This window comes from Mytilus edulis, chromosome 11 (genome assembly GCF_963676685.1).
Source record: "Mytilus edulis chromosome 11, xbMytEdul2.2, whole genome shotgun sequence".
NCBI classification, from domain to species: domain Eukaryota; kingdom Metazoa; phylum Mollusca; class Bivalvia; order Mytilida; family Mytilidae; genus Mytilus; species Mytilus edulis.
Genome location: NC_092354.1, coordinates 50,332,709 through 50,347,800, shown reverse-complemented (window position 1 = coordinate 50,347,800; position 15,092 = coordinate 50,332,709).

The window sequence follows — 15,092 nt, the reverse complement described above, 5'->3', positions numbered from 1 at the left end:
ATTTTAGTTACCCCCCCCCCCCCCTAAACAACCACCATGTGCATACTATGTATTGTATATCTCTGTAAGACTCTTAGTTGATAGTGATCAAATGCAGTTTTAGGTACAATAAAAAGGGGGAGGGCAACAAATCATCATGTCTTCAAATACCTTAATTAATACTATAATGTATGCTGATAGAATTTGATAGTATTAACACAAAGCGGAATAAATAGAAATTAAAGTTATTCAATTTGGTGAACATGAATAGTAAAAAAGTGAGAAAAAAAAACACTATCTACTTTTCATGAATTTTGAATAGTGAAAAGTGAATAGTGCCCGGTAATAAACTCAAGAAATGAAGAACAAAATGACTGATATTATACTTTAATTTTTTTTTAATTTGAATGACATCTGCTGCCTTCTTCTCTTTCGGATGCCCTTATGCCTTTAAATTATATAAACGCAATGCGTAATAACGTCCAAGAGGTCCCGTGTTTTTATAAAGATTTTTTGACATAATGAAGTGTTCACATAACGTCATATATGTTTCTTACCTCGTAATACCCATTTGATATTACCATGTATGTTTGTTGGCCCAATGTAATACAAATACGACATACTGATTTTTTTAACATAACGTAAAGAAAGTTTTTCATCATGTTGTGAAACTTTAAGATTAGGTAATGTATCAACCACATCACATAATAAAGGTTTTACATCGTGTATTGAAGTTTTTCATCATTTACTTATTTGTACTTAGGTTTTTTCATGTTGCTCTGCCTATGTTTATTGACTATATAACTTTAGAACATATTTATGTATCTTTCACATATGTAAGTGATATAAAACATGGGTAGTTTTAAAATTGGTTGCATAAATTGTAGAGGCCTGTCTTCTGATAAAATAAAAAGAAGAGATATATTTAGTAAATGTAGAGGAAAGTATGATATGGTTTTTCTTGGTAGATACGCATTGTAAAAGAGAACTTGAAAAATATTGGCGGGCAGAATGGGGATAGAAGCACTTTTTCTTTTGAAACTTTTGGGCATAAAGTGGATCAAGATGGTAACTATGCAATTCATAAAATGACAATAGCAGTAGTTTATGGACCTAATGAGGACAAACAATTATTTGATCAAATTTTCCAACGAGATATTGGAAATTTTGGTAACACTTTAGTAATAGTTGGGGGAGATTGGAATTAACCACAAAGATATGATATAGATACTTTAAACTTAACATAAAACTAATCCAAAATTACTAGAAAAGGTCTATGCAATGATGACAGAAATAGATCTGGTTGGTGTTTATATAGAATTACACCCAGAGAAAACTCATCTGAATTTAATACTAATGACAAAGGCAAAGTGACGTGGAAATTTAACAATGCTCTATTATACGACAAAGAATTTATTGCTAATATTAAAACTTATATTGCTGATTGTATTGAACAATATAAAATAGTTAATTCAGAAAATAGGGAGGAAATATAATTTTCCATTTCGGATCAACTGTTTTGGGAAACATTACACTTATGATACGATGTAAAACCATATCTCATTCATCTTTTAAAAAGAAAGAACGCCATAGGGAAGAAGGAGATTTAGAATTTAAATTGAATAATTTGAATAGTCACGAAAACATCAATGAAAATAGGGAAAAAATTACACGTATTGAACTTCAGTTAAGGTCGTTAAGAGAATCTAGAATAAAGTTGACAACAATGAGAGCAAAAGCAAAATGGCAATTTGTAGGAGAGAGAACTACAAAATATTTCTGTTATATAGAGAAAAGAAATTTTATAGAAAAAGTAATACAAAAATAAACTTTAGATAGTGGTGAAACTATCGCTGATCAAGCAAAAATTCGTTTAGAACAAAAGTTATATAATGAGAATCTATATTCAACCCAGAAAACACTTATAAATAATACAGACAGAGCTAATTTCTTTTCCTTGGAAAACTCACTTATCAAAATTCTCTCTGATGAGCAAAATATTAATTTAGAAGGGGAATTAAAAAGCTCAGAAACTCATCATGCATTACAAATATGAAAAATGAAAAATCTCCTGGTTTGGATGGTTTTACCACTGAATCTTATATTTTTTTAGGCACGACATTAGTCCTTTCCTGCTGCGTTCTTTCAAAGAAGCATTTCTAGAAGGTAAATTATCAATTTCACAAATACAAGGAGTTATCACCCGTCTACCTAAAGATGGAAAACCTAAACACCTTCTGAAAAATTGGCGGCCTATTTCACTACTTAATGTAGATTATAAAATATTATCAACATTTATTCAAATAAAATTAAAAAAGTCCTTGATCACCTGATTAGTGAAACTCAAACTGGCTTTATGAAACGCAGATATATTAGTGAGTGTACAAGACTTATATATGACCTTTTACAAAGACTAGATGGGGAAGATATTCCTGACTTGCTTGTCTTGTTAGATTTTGAAAAAGCTTTCGTTTATATGAAGTGAAACTTTATATGCGAAACTTTGAAATTTCTAGGTTCTGGTGATACAATAGTGAAATGGTTCACAACCCTTAACTATGATTCAAAAAGTTGAATTAAAAAGCTATTTTTTTGTAATAGAGAGAAGGTACGACAGGGGGATCCATTGTCTCCCTATCTTTTTATTTTATGTTTGGAACTGCTTAGAGAATCAATAAAATATGACAACAACAATAATGGTATAAAGACTAAAAACTCTTATTTTTTGCTGATTATATGCTGATGATTCGACTTTGATTCTAGAAGATAATGAAGAATCTCTTAACAGTGCTTTTAATAAGATAGACTTGTTTTACTCATGCTCTGGTTTGAAGGCTGATTTTGAAAAACCCTAGTTATATGGATTTGGGCAAAAAGGGGCTGTGGTGAGGAGCTAGACACAAATAAAAAATATTATGGAATCATTCAGGAAATTTCAAACTCCTAGGCATTCAATATTTTTTGTCGAAAGATGATATATGTATTGATAATTATTTAGAAAAAAATCAAAAAGTTAAAAATCTCTTAAGTGATTGGTCATTTAGAAATATTACTATAAATGGAAACACTGTAGTTGTGAAAACTCTTGCCCTATCAATTCCAATTTACTCTTTTACCAGATTCACACCCAGACATATTTAAGCAGATACAAGCTATGCTATACTGATTTGTTTTGGGATGGTATAGGGGACAAATTAAAAGAAATATACTTATCTCAAATTACGAGGATGGTGGTGCCACATATTAAATCCTTTATAAAATCACTTAACCCATACTGGGTTCAAAAATTTTTAAACCCCACAACTTATTCATCATGGAAGGTGTTATTGGCAGATCATCTTGAAATGAATGGCGGCGAAAATATTTGGCATTTATCAAAATCAGGACTCAATAAAAGTAAAAAAGAATTTAAACCCTTTTGGCCAAATGTAATTTCGTCATGGGCCTCGTTGTGTGAACCTCTGACCACAGCCCCAAGTGACATCTTGTCTCAACCATTGTTTTTAAAAGTAAATATTATGATTGATGGATGAACAGCTATTTACAATAGTTGGATAAAGAATAATATATTTTCCCTAAATGATCTCATTAACGAAAACGGAGAATTTTACAATTATGATGAATTTATTTGATACATAATATAGAAACAACTTTCTTAGATTTCTACGGACGAATCTTTGCACTTTCAAAGGAATGGAAAAATGGTATTCATTCACAAGTATTTTTCAAGCTAAATACTGTCAGTCACAAAATTGTAACCGCCATTAAAACAGTGGATAAAGTATCAAAAAATGTTTCTACATTTTTTCTAGATGAAATAAAGGAAACCTTATCTCGTATACAAGAGAAATGGAAAATAGAATTGGGAATAGATATCGTGAACAAAAAAATAGAGCTCAATGAAGATGTATTCTGTACTGTATTATTGACTTAGTATTGTATAATTTATTTATTATAAATTATTTTTTGTACGTCTTTACTTGTAGATGAGACTTGAGAATGATATGAAAATAATAAAAATATATATTACAAAAAAAAAATAGTTTTCACATAATGTCATTAAGTTTTCACATCATGTAAAGAAGAATTTATACATGTATCAACTAAATAAGAATTCACATCATGTAAAGTATATTTCACCTTTTGTAATGAAGAATTATTATCATTTAAGAAGAATTCACATGATTTAAAGAAGAAATCACATCATGTAAGCAACATTTGCATTATGTCATAGTAGTTTCTTCTGATAAGGCACTGATGGCGTTCCATATTGAAAAGTTGCTGTACATACTATGATAAGCATTACCTTGGATGTGTACTCCAAGCTTTTAAATGAACTTCATAAAGAAGGTTTGATCAAAATCACATACATTGTTTAAACAGTATTTTAGGTTTAAACCTACCAGATTATAGTACGTCACATCCAGTTTCATTTGATAAAGGGTAAAAACATGTGCCCTTGAATTTGACAGTTGTAAGAAATAAATTCTACACTCCAGTGCAGTAAATAGTTATCAGAGGTACCAGGATTATAATTTAGTACGCTAGACGCGCGTTTCGTCTACATAAAACTCATCAGTGACGTTCATAACAAAATATATTTGAAGCCAAACAAGTACAAAGTTGAAGAGTATTAAGGATCCAAAATTCCTAAAAGTTGTGCCAAATACGGATAAGGTAGTCTATGCCTGGAATAAGAAAATCCTTAGTTTTTCGAAAAATTTAAAGTTTCGTTAACCGGAAATTTATAAAAATGACCACATTATTGATATTCATGTCAACACCGAATTGTTGACTTCTGTGCTGGTGATACCCTCGGGAACGAAACGTCCACCAGTAGTGGCATCGACCCAGTGGTGTAAATAGTTATCAAAGGTGCCAGGATTATAATGTAGTACGCCAGACGCGCGTTTCGTCTACATAAGACTCATCAGTGACGCTCATAACAAAATATTTATCAAACCAAACAAGTACAAAATTGAAGAGCATTGAGGATCCAAAATTCCTAAAAGCTGTGCCAAATACGGCTAAGGTAATATATGCCTGGAATAAAAAAAGTCCCTAGTTTTTCGAAAAATTCAAAGTTTTTGTAAACCGGAAATTGATAAAATTGACCACATTATTGATATGCCAGCTTTTGTTGACACTTATGGTAGAAGCATTGTATTTGTAATAAAGAACGATAACTCTCTCTACACGATCCATCTAAAAAGTTTCGTCACTCTCGTTAATTCTCGTACGATTATTTTTAATGGCGGCCGATTTAACGTTTCAACGCGAACTTGAAAAAACGGGACAGATCGGAATAATTTCGATGTTAAATACGACATGAAATTTTATTTGTTTACAAAAACAATAATTCAGAAATTTTGGTAACTTGTGTATTTTTTTTAATTTTATTGTAACACGGAAATTACCGAAGTAAGGGCAACAACATATGTCGCCATGTTACGTCTGCTTCAACTTTCCATTATCAGTCAGGTTAAAACAAATTACCTAAACAATCACAGGTACTTCATTTAAAAGTCACAAAATCATAATTAATGATAAGATATTTAGCGGAAAAGTTCCGTCGAACCATGGGAACACAGAAAAGAATTCTGCAAGCAATACATTTCGGGATTTTTTTATAATGGCCATACGGCATGCGGGGTAAACTCCGGTGCACTGGTTGACCACTTATAATTCCCCATATCAAGAAACAGTGATAATGACGTTGGTTATACTGTTGAATGTGATCACGGTTATTCATGTAGCACACAGACTAATTCAAAACTTCACAAAAGTTCACACACATTTTTTTTCTTCAAATAATGCACAATCGTCTAATTCTGTACTTCCTTTTGCAAACTCTCAACACATCTTTTCATTGATTATGTCACATATCAGATATCTACCTTATACAGTCCCAGGGGATGGGAACTGTTTTTTTTTTTCTCTCTCTAAGTTTAATCTCGAAAGGAGACTGGAGTCTGAGTAATACATTTTTAAAAGTACAGACTGTATAATGTATATAAATTTTATGCTCCCATATTCTCCAAAATTGGATTTTATTGGCAGATGGAGTTATTATGATAACCCATGATAATACCATGACTTTGATAGGTATATATAGGGCATGTTACCTGGAAGTATGTGGGCTACATCCTTTAAAATTCAAGATGCCTGTTTATTGTATACGTCAGTTTAAACATGACCAAAACATGTTCACTCTACCCGGTACTTTATCACTATATCACTATCAGGTTCAAATTTCAACCTATTTAGCATTACACACTTATGGTTACATAATATAATAGTACCAAAATTGCACTCAGTAACCAAATTACACCTACATGTAGTAAACACAAAAAACTGCAGAAATCTTGCAAGTTTTCTTTCACCATGTGAAGTTATCTTAAATTATCATATTTTTAAAATGAGCAAATTAAATTTGTTAACAGCGATCTTTTCTGAAAAAAAAAATAATAGTTGAAGCATGGAATAATGTCAAATTGTTCAACAAATATTCGAAGAACTACCAAAACATCTGTTTATATTCAAGTTTTAAGGATTTGAAATTAAACATGTAATGATGTATGGAATTCAGGTACTGACCTCGTTACAGAATCATGAATTGTTTGGAGGTCTGTTCAAACCCATTTATCTGTGACTCTACATACATGGACTCAAAATTAAATTGGTGTAACTAAATTGTAAACAAGGATAGTCCACAATACAAGCACAGAATGGACTTTAAAGTACAAACCTAAAGGCAATAAAATGATTCGCCACGCACAGCCTGATACGACCACAGATGTATATTTAGCATATAAAAAACACATTTTTTTTTATGTCAGTTCTGTTGAAATAAAGCATATTTGAATTTGTGACCCTTCAAATTTCAATATGAACTAATTTGAAAACAGGTATCAGGTGAACCCAAACATTTCTATTCAGCAGCAGTCTCTTACTACATATCTCCTTAATTTTATATGATAGTCCTACAAAAATATTGAAAATGTGTCGATTTAATTTTTTTTTCTAGCTTCTTCCATGTTAAAGCGGTACCTTTTTGGTCACCTTTTATGTGTTGCGTCTAAATAAGAATTGTAACACTTTATAGTGACTGGACAGGTTAAACAAATATTTTTCAAGAAGCAGAAAAAGAAGACAACTTTGAACATTAATTGTTATGTCAGTATATGTATGAATAAAATCTCAGATCAGAATACCATGGACAATATGTTAGATATATGCCCTTGTGAATAGTAAGGAAAGTTACCAACAATTCTGCAGATAATGCAATTTTTATATCAAGTGTTTTGTACATTTTCTGTTAAAAATTTCACACAATCAGTGAAACATTCGAAAAGGCTAAACTAAATTTTGATTTAATCATTACTGAAAATTTCAAACAATGACAAGTGTTTTGTTTACCAAATAACTCATGTGTTTCTGTGAGAGAAAAAAAATCATGTGCAATTTCGGGAATTAAAAGGAAAGAAAATCCTTTCGCAGCGCACTGGCGCATGTCAATTGTGAATATAGTAATACTTACCAACTATATTTTCTTAATCATGATACTGAGTTCGACACTATCAAGGAGTACACAAACATGTTGTACCATAACCCCAAAATCAATTCTAATCTTCCTTTTGAGTATTGAACCTTCTAGCACAATTTCATAGAGATCCATTTACTTATACTTAAGTTATTGTCTTGAAACAAAATGTGTCTTCTTGAAAACAACTATAACTTGATTAAGCATTACTCGAAAGCAAATGTTTGACATGCTTGTATTTCCCATTTCCATTCTCAATTTAATTTTGCTGTCATATAATAAAAACTTTCAAAGTAAGCTACCAAAAAATAAAAATATATGCAAGAAATGACATAAAACTGACTCTGAATTAGTAGATGAAATTGATATAGAACCCACATACAGAAGTGATCAGGAATACAATTTTTTTTGTTCGAGTTAGAATTTTTTCACCGAAGCCCTTCAGCGCTATCCATTAAAATTATTTGGTAAAAACAATTAACACTAGTATTTAGGTTCATCATAACAAATTGGCAAATAAGACCGTATTTTCACCTTTCAAAACATACTGTGTACAAACTTACCTGTGCGGTTTGGGAAATTTTAAATGTTTTTTGGAGTTTTTAGATATATAAAAGTTTAATTTATTTTGCATTTTTTTTGTCCTCTGTTTGAACAGATTTTATTTTCACCAATTTGGGAAGTGATTTTTTTTTATTAAAAAGAAGTTCAATGATCGTTCCGTAAACATTTTCCATCTGAACTTATTATTTTATTTTAGACAAAAAACTGTATGTTAATGTAGCCTAGGATATTCGTCCTGAATATGCATGAACTATTTTCCACTGGAAGTTAAGCAACCAACAAGCAATCAATATATATGACATTGTCTTGGTATAAAGCTGGCATTTAAGGTAACGTCTTCCTCATATTATTCATGTCAACACCGAAGTGTTGACTACTGGGCTGGTGATACCCTCGGAGATGAAACGTCCACCAGTAAATAAACTCATCATATATACAAGGACTAAATTTTATATATACGCGAGACGCGCGTTTCGTCTACAAAAGACTCATCAGTGACGCTCGATTCCAAAAAAGTAAAAAAAAAAAAAAGCCAAAAAAAGCCAAAAAAAGTACGAAGCTGAAGAGCATAGAGATCCAAAATTCCTAAGTGTTTCCAAAAACAGCTAAGGTAATCTATGCCTGAGGTAGAAAAACCTTAGTATTCCAAAAAATTCAAAATTTTGTAAACAGTTAATTTATAAATATAACAATATCAATGACCATTCATGTCAGCACAAACAGTGCTAAAACCTTTCTAGTCAAATAAATCTTGTGGTTTTTAAAGCACTATTATTTTGTGCTTTTATTGAATAAAATGGAATTGAAGGGTTGCATGATTACTAAAATTTGTATACAGAAAAAGAGGTACAAATTGCAACTATTAACGTCCAGTGATATTTTTGTCTTACATGTTTTGGGAAACTGTGTCTGTAGTTCTGTACAGGAAACACTTCACTCATGCTAAGTATTTTATTTTTGAAAACAAAGAAACATACTGCACAATTTTTGAAAAGTGCAAATGTAGCAAAGACTAATAGGGGACAATATGTGTGGTATTATTCCTATTATATGAAGCTGCACATACATACACCTTTGAACTTGTATGTAATTTTATTTGTAAATTAAGGTGGTACCCAACACCTTCACTTAAATTAATTTAGCTCGTTTAATTTTCATAAAATGTTGACAAAGTATTTACAAAAATATAAAAAAAATTTAAAAAATTGAACCAACCGTTTTATCAGAAAAATTACACTGGTTGTATAGTAATTTGACAAACACCAATTTTAATCACTTAGAAGCTTAGTATTCCCTTAACAACACAACGTAATTAAAACGTTCAGCTGATTTTACAGAGTTATATCCCTGAAGTGTTAGGTACCAACCTTGATCATGTGATTTTTGTAAAATATTACAGAAAAGAAATAACCTGAGAGGTTTGAGTTTCAAAAACACATTTTATGTGAACATTGCTTTGAGATACTATATACCATTAATATTGATAGACAGAGCAAGCTATATGCTTTGGAAAGCTTTTTCTTATTTGTTCTCCTTATTTTTGTATATTTTGCTTGAATCTCTGTAGATGTTCATTATATTATACTACATTTTTTCTCAAACTATTAAACTGATTATGACACAACTTGACAGTAATGCTTGTAATAACCTGTATTGCATATAAACAAAAATCACATTCAGTTTATTCCCCAAAAAGTCTTCTTTCACAATCATCGTACGTTACATCCGGTCAATTACGAAAAAAGGAAAAAAAATATTGTCTTGAATTTTGCAGTTGTTGGACGTTATGACTATACATTATTGAAGTACACATATTTTGATTCATAAACATATATATTTTGCCTTTGAAATCACCATATTTTTTGTTTAAACTTCTGGTAATGTTTATTCTCCCATATGAAATGAAATGTTTCGTGAAATTTTGTCTGTAGTGGTGGACAGGACAAAAAATGTATTGAGTATCATCCCAAGTTAATCTTAATTTGAAACAAAGATAAGTTTTGCATAATTTTTTGGAAAATTGCAAATTTAACAAATAATAATACGGAGAAAACGATACGGAAGCTTATAGGGGCCTTATGTTAGTTACTTAGCAATGCTTAAGAAACTTAATTAAGACAATATTATTCATTATATTGCATTAAATTGTTTTAATTTAGTTAATTTACTAACTTGTAAGAGATTTTACTCATTTATTTATGCCAATATAATTTCTTACTAATTTTATGGATGTTAATTTAAATATCTTTATTTTATAAATTTATTAAGTTGCATTAAATAAAACACTATAATGTTAAGGACACTAAATTAGGGAGTTGTCATCAATTATACTATTTTAATCGATTTATTTAAGTTCATTTATGAACTTATGATAGCTCAATCCAAGTTATTAAAGTCATTTTATTTTTTTTATTTATTCTAAAAAGTAAAAATTAAAATTTTTTTTTTTGTAATATGGCATAACTAAAGCAAGTTAACAATGCAATGTTTACATGTCCGTCAGACATGCAGGGTTCGCCCTAGCTCGACCTTATTTCATAGACCAATAAACAAGGTTAAGTTTTCGTGGTTATGTCCGTATTTCAGATAGTATAAACTATCCATGTCTGACAAAATGATTCAGTGTACTGAATCCAGCGGTGTAATTACTTTTTTTCAAGCGTCGATTATCTATAAAATGAAAAGACAAGTTACTCATCAATACATGTATACACAGGTTACACACACGAAATGTAAACAAAATGTCAAATTAGTTGAATTTACTTGCATGCAATCTTTTTAACATCGGAAAAAGACAGGCATTATGTTTGTTAACAATATTAATATTAGTATGTGGAAAATCTACACGAAAATCTGTATTTTAGTAACATAAATCAAGTTTTATTAAAAACCCGGTCTGTTAATGAGTCGGATGTATAAAACACGGTCTGTTATTCTGTCTGTTGAGAGTAATGAATGGTAATAAAAGTACAATTTGATTGCTTTTTATCGGAACAAATGAGTAGGCTCAAGACGAGTGGCTAAAATATACGGAAACAACACATGAAAAATGAAACATAAACGTAGAAAATGAAAATTGAAAACTGATAAAAATGGTTTCAAAAGGTGTAATATTAATCATTTCATCCAAGAATGGTCGCATATATCATGTGGATTATGTTTTATTGTTATGCATTTAAAATGTTAATACCATGTGCTAGATATACAAAATTTAGTCTTCACTTTTTTTTATCAAATGGACTGAAATATGTTTATAATTGCATACAAATTCAACAATCTTTCAACATCAATCTTTCTCGACACCACCTTAAAGGTCACTCGATAGATACAAAAACAAGCACGTTTGCGGACTGCTAGTCGGCTAAACAATTTATAATGGAAATACATCATTGCTTGAAAAATAAAATTAATGTTATGCATGTCTTCTGATTTCAAGGAAAATAAATATTATTTTTGTTACACATTCAAGTAAAACATCACCCTAAACAAATATTGATAGGAAAAAAAACAACTACCCATAACTATATAATAATCATCACAAATCAATGCACAATCACTCATCTATATAACTAAAAAAACTAATTCCCCAGTTTTTCAGGAAAGTGCCTTGATCAAAATAAACAAAGTATAGACTCGAATGTATGGGATGAACTCGGGACATGAATGAATTCTGTCGGCCCATGGGTAACCCCCTTCCCCATTTTCACCACTCATGCTCATCTATAGTTAAGAACTGAATAAGTATAAAAATGGCTTGCAATAATGTTTGCGTAGGTATTTATACGATCTTAGTTATCCTCATCTTTCTCTTCGCCCCCTTACACTTACAGATGACCAGTCCCTTAAAGATTCTTTTTTATTTATGTTCACAGATATAATTCATATCAAATGCAGTTTCTTAACGTCAATAACTTTTTCTCCAATAATATTAAAATGGATTAAACTATTTTTTTAAAGCAATTATCCCAAATATAAAATTTTATGTCTCCCGCGCTTGCGCGGGTATCAGCATAGTTTATATATGAATGACAAGATATGGAAGACACCAATAATAAACACATGCATATTCCAGTGTCTAATCCATATCACTTTATATTGAATTGACACACTCTTCGATGCAAAGAAATTCAAAAGTAAAATGTTCTTACTATTTGTTGCACCGTATTGTTATTTTTTTTTACACAAGTAAATTTCACTCTTAACTTTTTTCAATGGGGACATATAAATGTAAAAAAACTATTGTCGTGGCTAAAAAAACTCTTAACTGATATTATTTAAATTAACATTAACAGACTTATATCCATAATATTCACCAAAATGTCGTGTTACTCACGTTATACAATGTTATATTACAATTTTGAAATATTTACTAATTTCAATTTATTTTCTAGCACCAAAGTAATATTCTAAATTATATCTTAAAATTTTTTTTCTTCTACTTTTATATCCCAAAAATTGCTATGCGTATTAGTAAAAATATTACATACTAACGCGAAACCTTTTAGTTTTACTGAAAACCGCGGAGACTATGAAATATCAGGTGGAAAATGTTCTTTTATTGATATCATTTTGTCAGACACTTTTTTTTTTTTTTTTGGTTTGATTCTTATAAAATACCAAAAATATGAATATTTAAAAGAATGTTACATTAAATTGTGCGTTTTACTCTTAACAGACGTATAACCAACCCGATTAACCGACCAACCGCCGATATAACCATAATATACTCATTTTTATTAACCGACCAATTTCTCGGTTAAGCGAGTGACGGCCGTGCCATAGGAAAACTGAAAGTCAACTAAGATTGAAGTCGACTGCACCCGCACGAGCGGGCTCCGAACTCACAACCTTGTTGTAGTGTAGACTGGCTAGTGATTACGTTTAACTACCTAGACCACTATCCCATTGAGCCCACATTTCCATTCAACTACTGCAATTAATTTATAAAGAATTTACAGACAATGAAAGCTTATACATCGTAATCTTCATCATTGTATGTGTTTCTTATTGCAACTAGATGAATTTATGTGTTGCCCCCATTCAAATTTTTACCCCCCCCCCCCCCCCAACAATAATGTGATAGTTCGTTAATCTGTTGTCAGACTAGATATATAAAGAAATATCAGAAGAAATTGTGAAAAAAAAACATAATTTGAAGAAAGACCCCCCCCCCCCCTATTTGTTTTGTTGAAAAAAAAGGTAATTTCGTAAATCTTGAAGAAAAACAATTGACGCCTAAACCACCCAAAAAAGATTTTTTACCTCCCCTTCCCCCAAAAAATAGATTTTTAAGATATTTTCCTTTTTGTAAAATGTTGTACAAATCCATACACAAGTTATTGTCTTAAAACCAAAAAAAATATAATGATAAAATTCTTAAAATAGAAAATGTCAAACTGTGTTCACCTCAACATTTTGTAAGATTTAAAAATAACATAACAGGTAATTATCACTTAAAATAGAACATCAATTCATATATTTATAAAAAAAAATGTCAGAGAGGTCTGTTTTCAGCCTATATACAAAGTATTATTAAAAAAAATGTGCCCCCCCCCCCACACACCCCAAGATGCCCCTTTTAAATGTGTTTTTTGTTCAAACCAAGCCCCCAATTTAATAAAAAAAAAAAATAATTCGTTAAGAATGTCTCAATTAAAACAATCTAAAGCAATATATTGCATAATATTGTCTTGTTTAAGTTTCTTAAGCATTGTTAAGTAACTAGCATAAGGCCCTATAAGCTTCCGTAGGTATAACACCTACCGTTACTGACAATTATTAACTTTAACTGATCATGTTATTTTCGGATTTAATTTGCCTATGTTGTTCAATTGTTTATCTTTTTGTGTTTATCATGTTTATTATTTTCACTCTCCTCCTGGAGGCAATAAAGAATATATATATTATTGTAAACACTGAATATCTCATTTCACCTTTGTTTTATCTAACTTAAAACACCCCACAATTCTTTTTTAACTAGAATGCTAACAAAAATGTACATTCATATTCAGATACCGGGGTATTTACAATGAACTAACTAATAGATATGTTGGATATATAAATCATTTATAAATACCATAGTTTTAACATATTCTAAAGAATTTATCCTACTTTATATAGATATAGTATGTAACAAAGGACACTTAGTTCTAATGCTTTTTAATTAATAAATAACTGATGCAAGCTATACTTAAACAAACAACTGGCAATGTTATTTTCCAGAGGGAGAAGGTTTAAACAGCCAACATAAACGGTTGTCGTATCTAGGTGAAATATTTCCAATTGCAACATGTGACAGTTATAATAAATGAATAAGTAAGAACATGTGCATCATTTAAGACAAAAGAGATGATTGCAGCTTTCCAATTGTGAACTTTCCATTTCTAAGTAGCAACATTCCGGTAGCACCTGCATACAGGGTATATATCTCCCAATTGATACGATATTCCCGTGCTTGCATTTCCTATCATGATTTTGTTAATAGAGGGTTGCTGCTCCCAAGAAAGCTATTAAACCAAGAGTTCCAAATAGTAAGTTGAAATAATCCCTTCGTAAATTGTACGGACGCCATCACGAGTTGGTTGACCGTTATGGAATAACCGTTTTACAAATGATATCGGATATGTTCCTTATGTCGTAACTACAATCCACTTCCCTTTCGTGAATGTTACCTACCGAATTATACGTTTTACTGGATTTGTTATCACATAAGCAACACGATGTGTGCCACATGTGGAGCAGGATCTGTTAACCCTTCCAGAGCACCCGAGATCACCCCTAGTTTTGGTGGGGTTTGTGCTGCTTATTCTTTAGTTTTCTATGTTGTGTCATGTGTACTGTTGTTTGTCTGTTATGGGCATTTTTTATTTTTAGCCATGGCGTTGTCAGTTTTTTTTTCGATCGATGAGTTTGGCTGTCCCTCTGGTATCTTTCGTCACTCTTTTAAGAGGTTGGAAGTGTTTTAAGCTAATCAAATATATTAAATGTATGGCAATTTGATCAAATT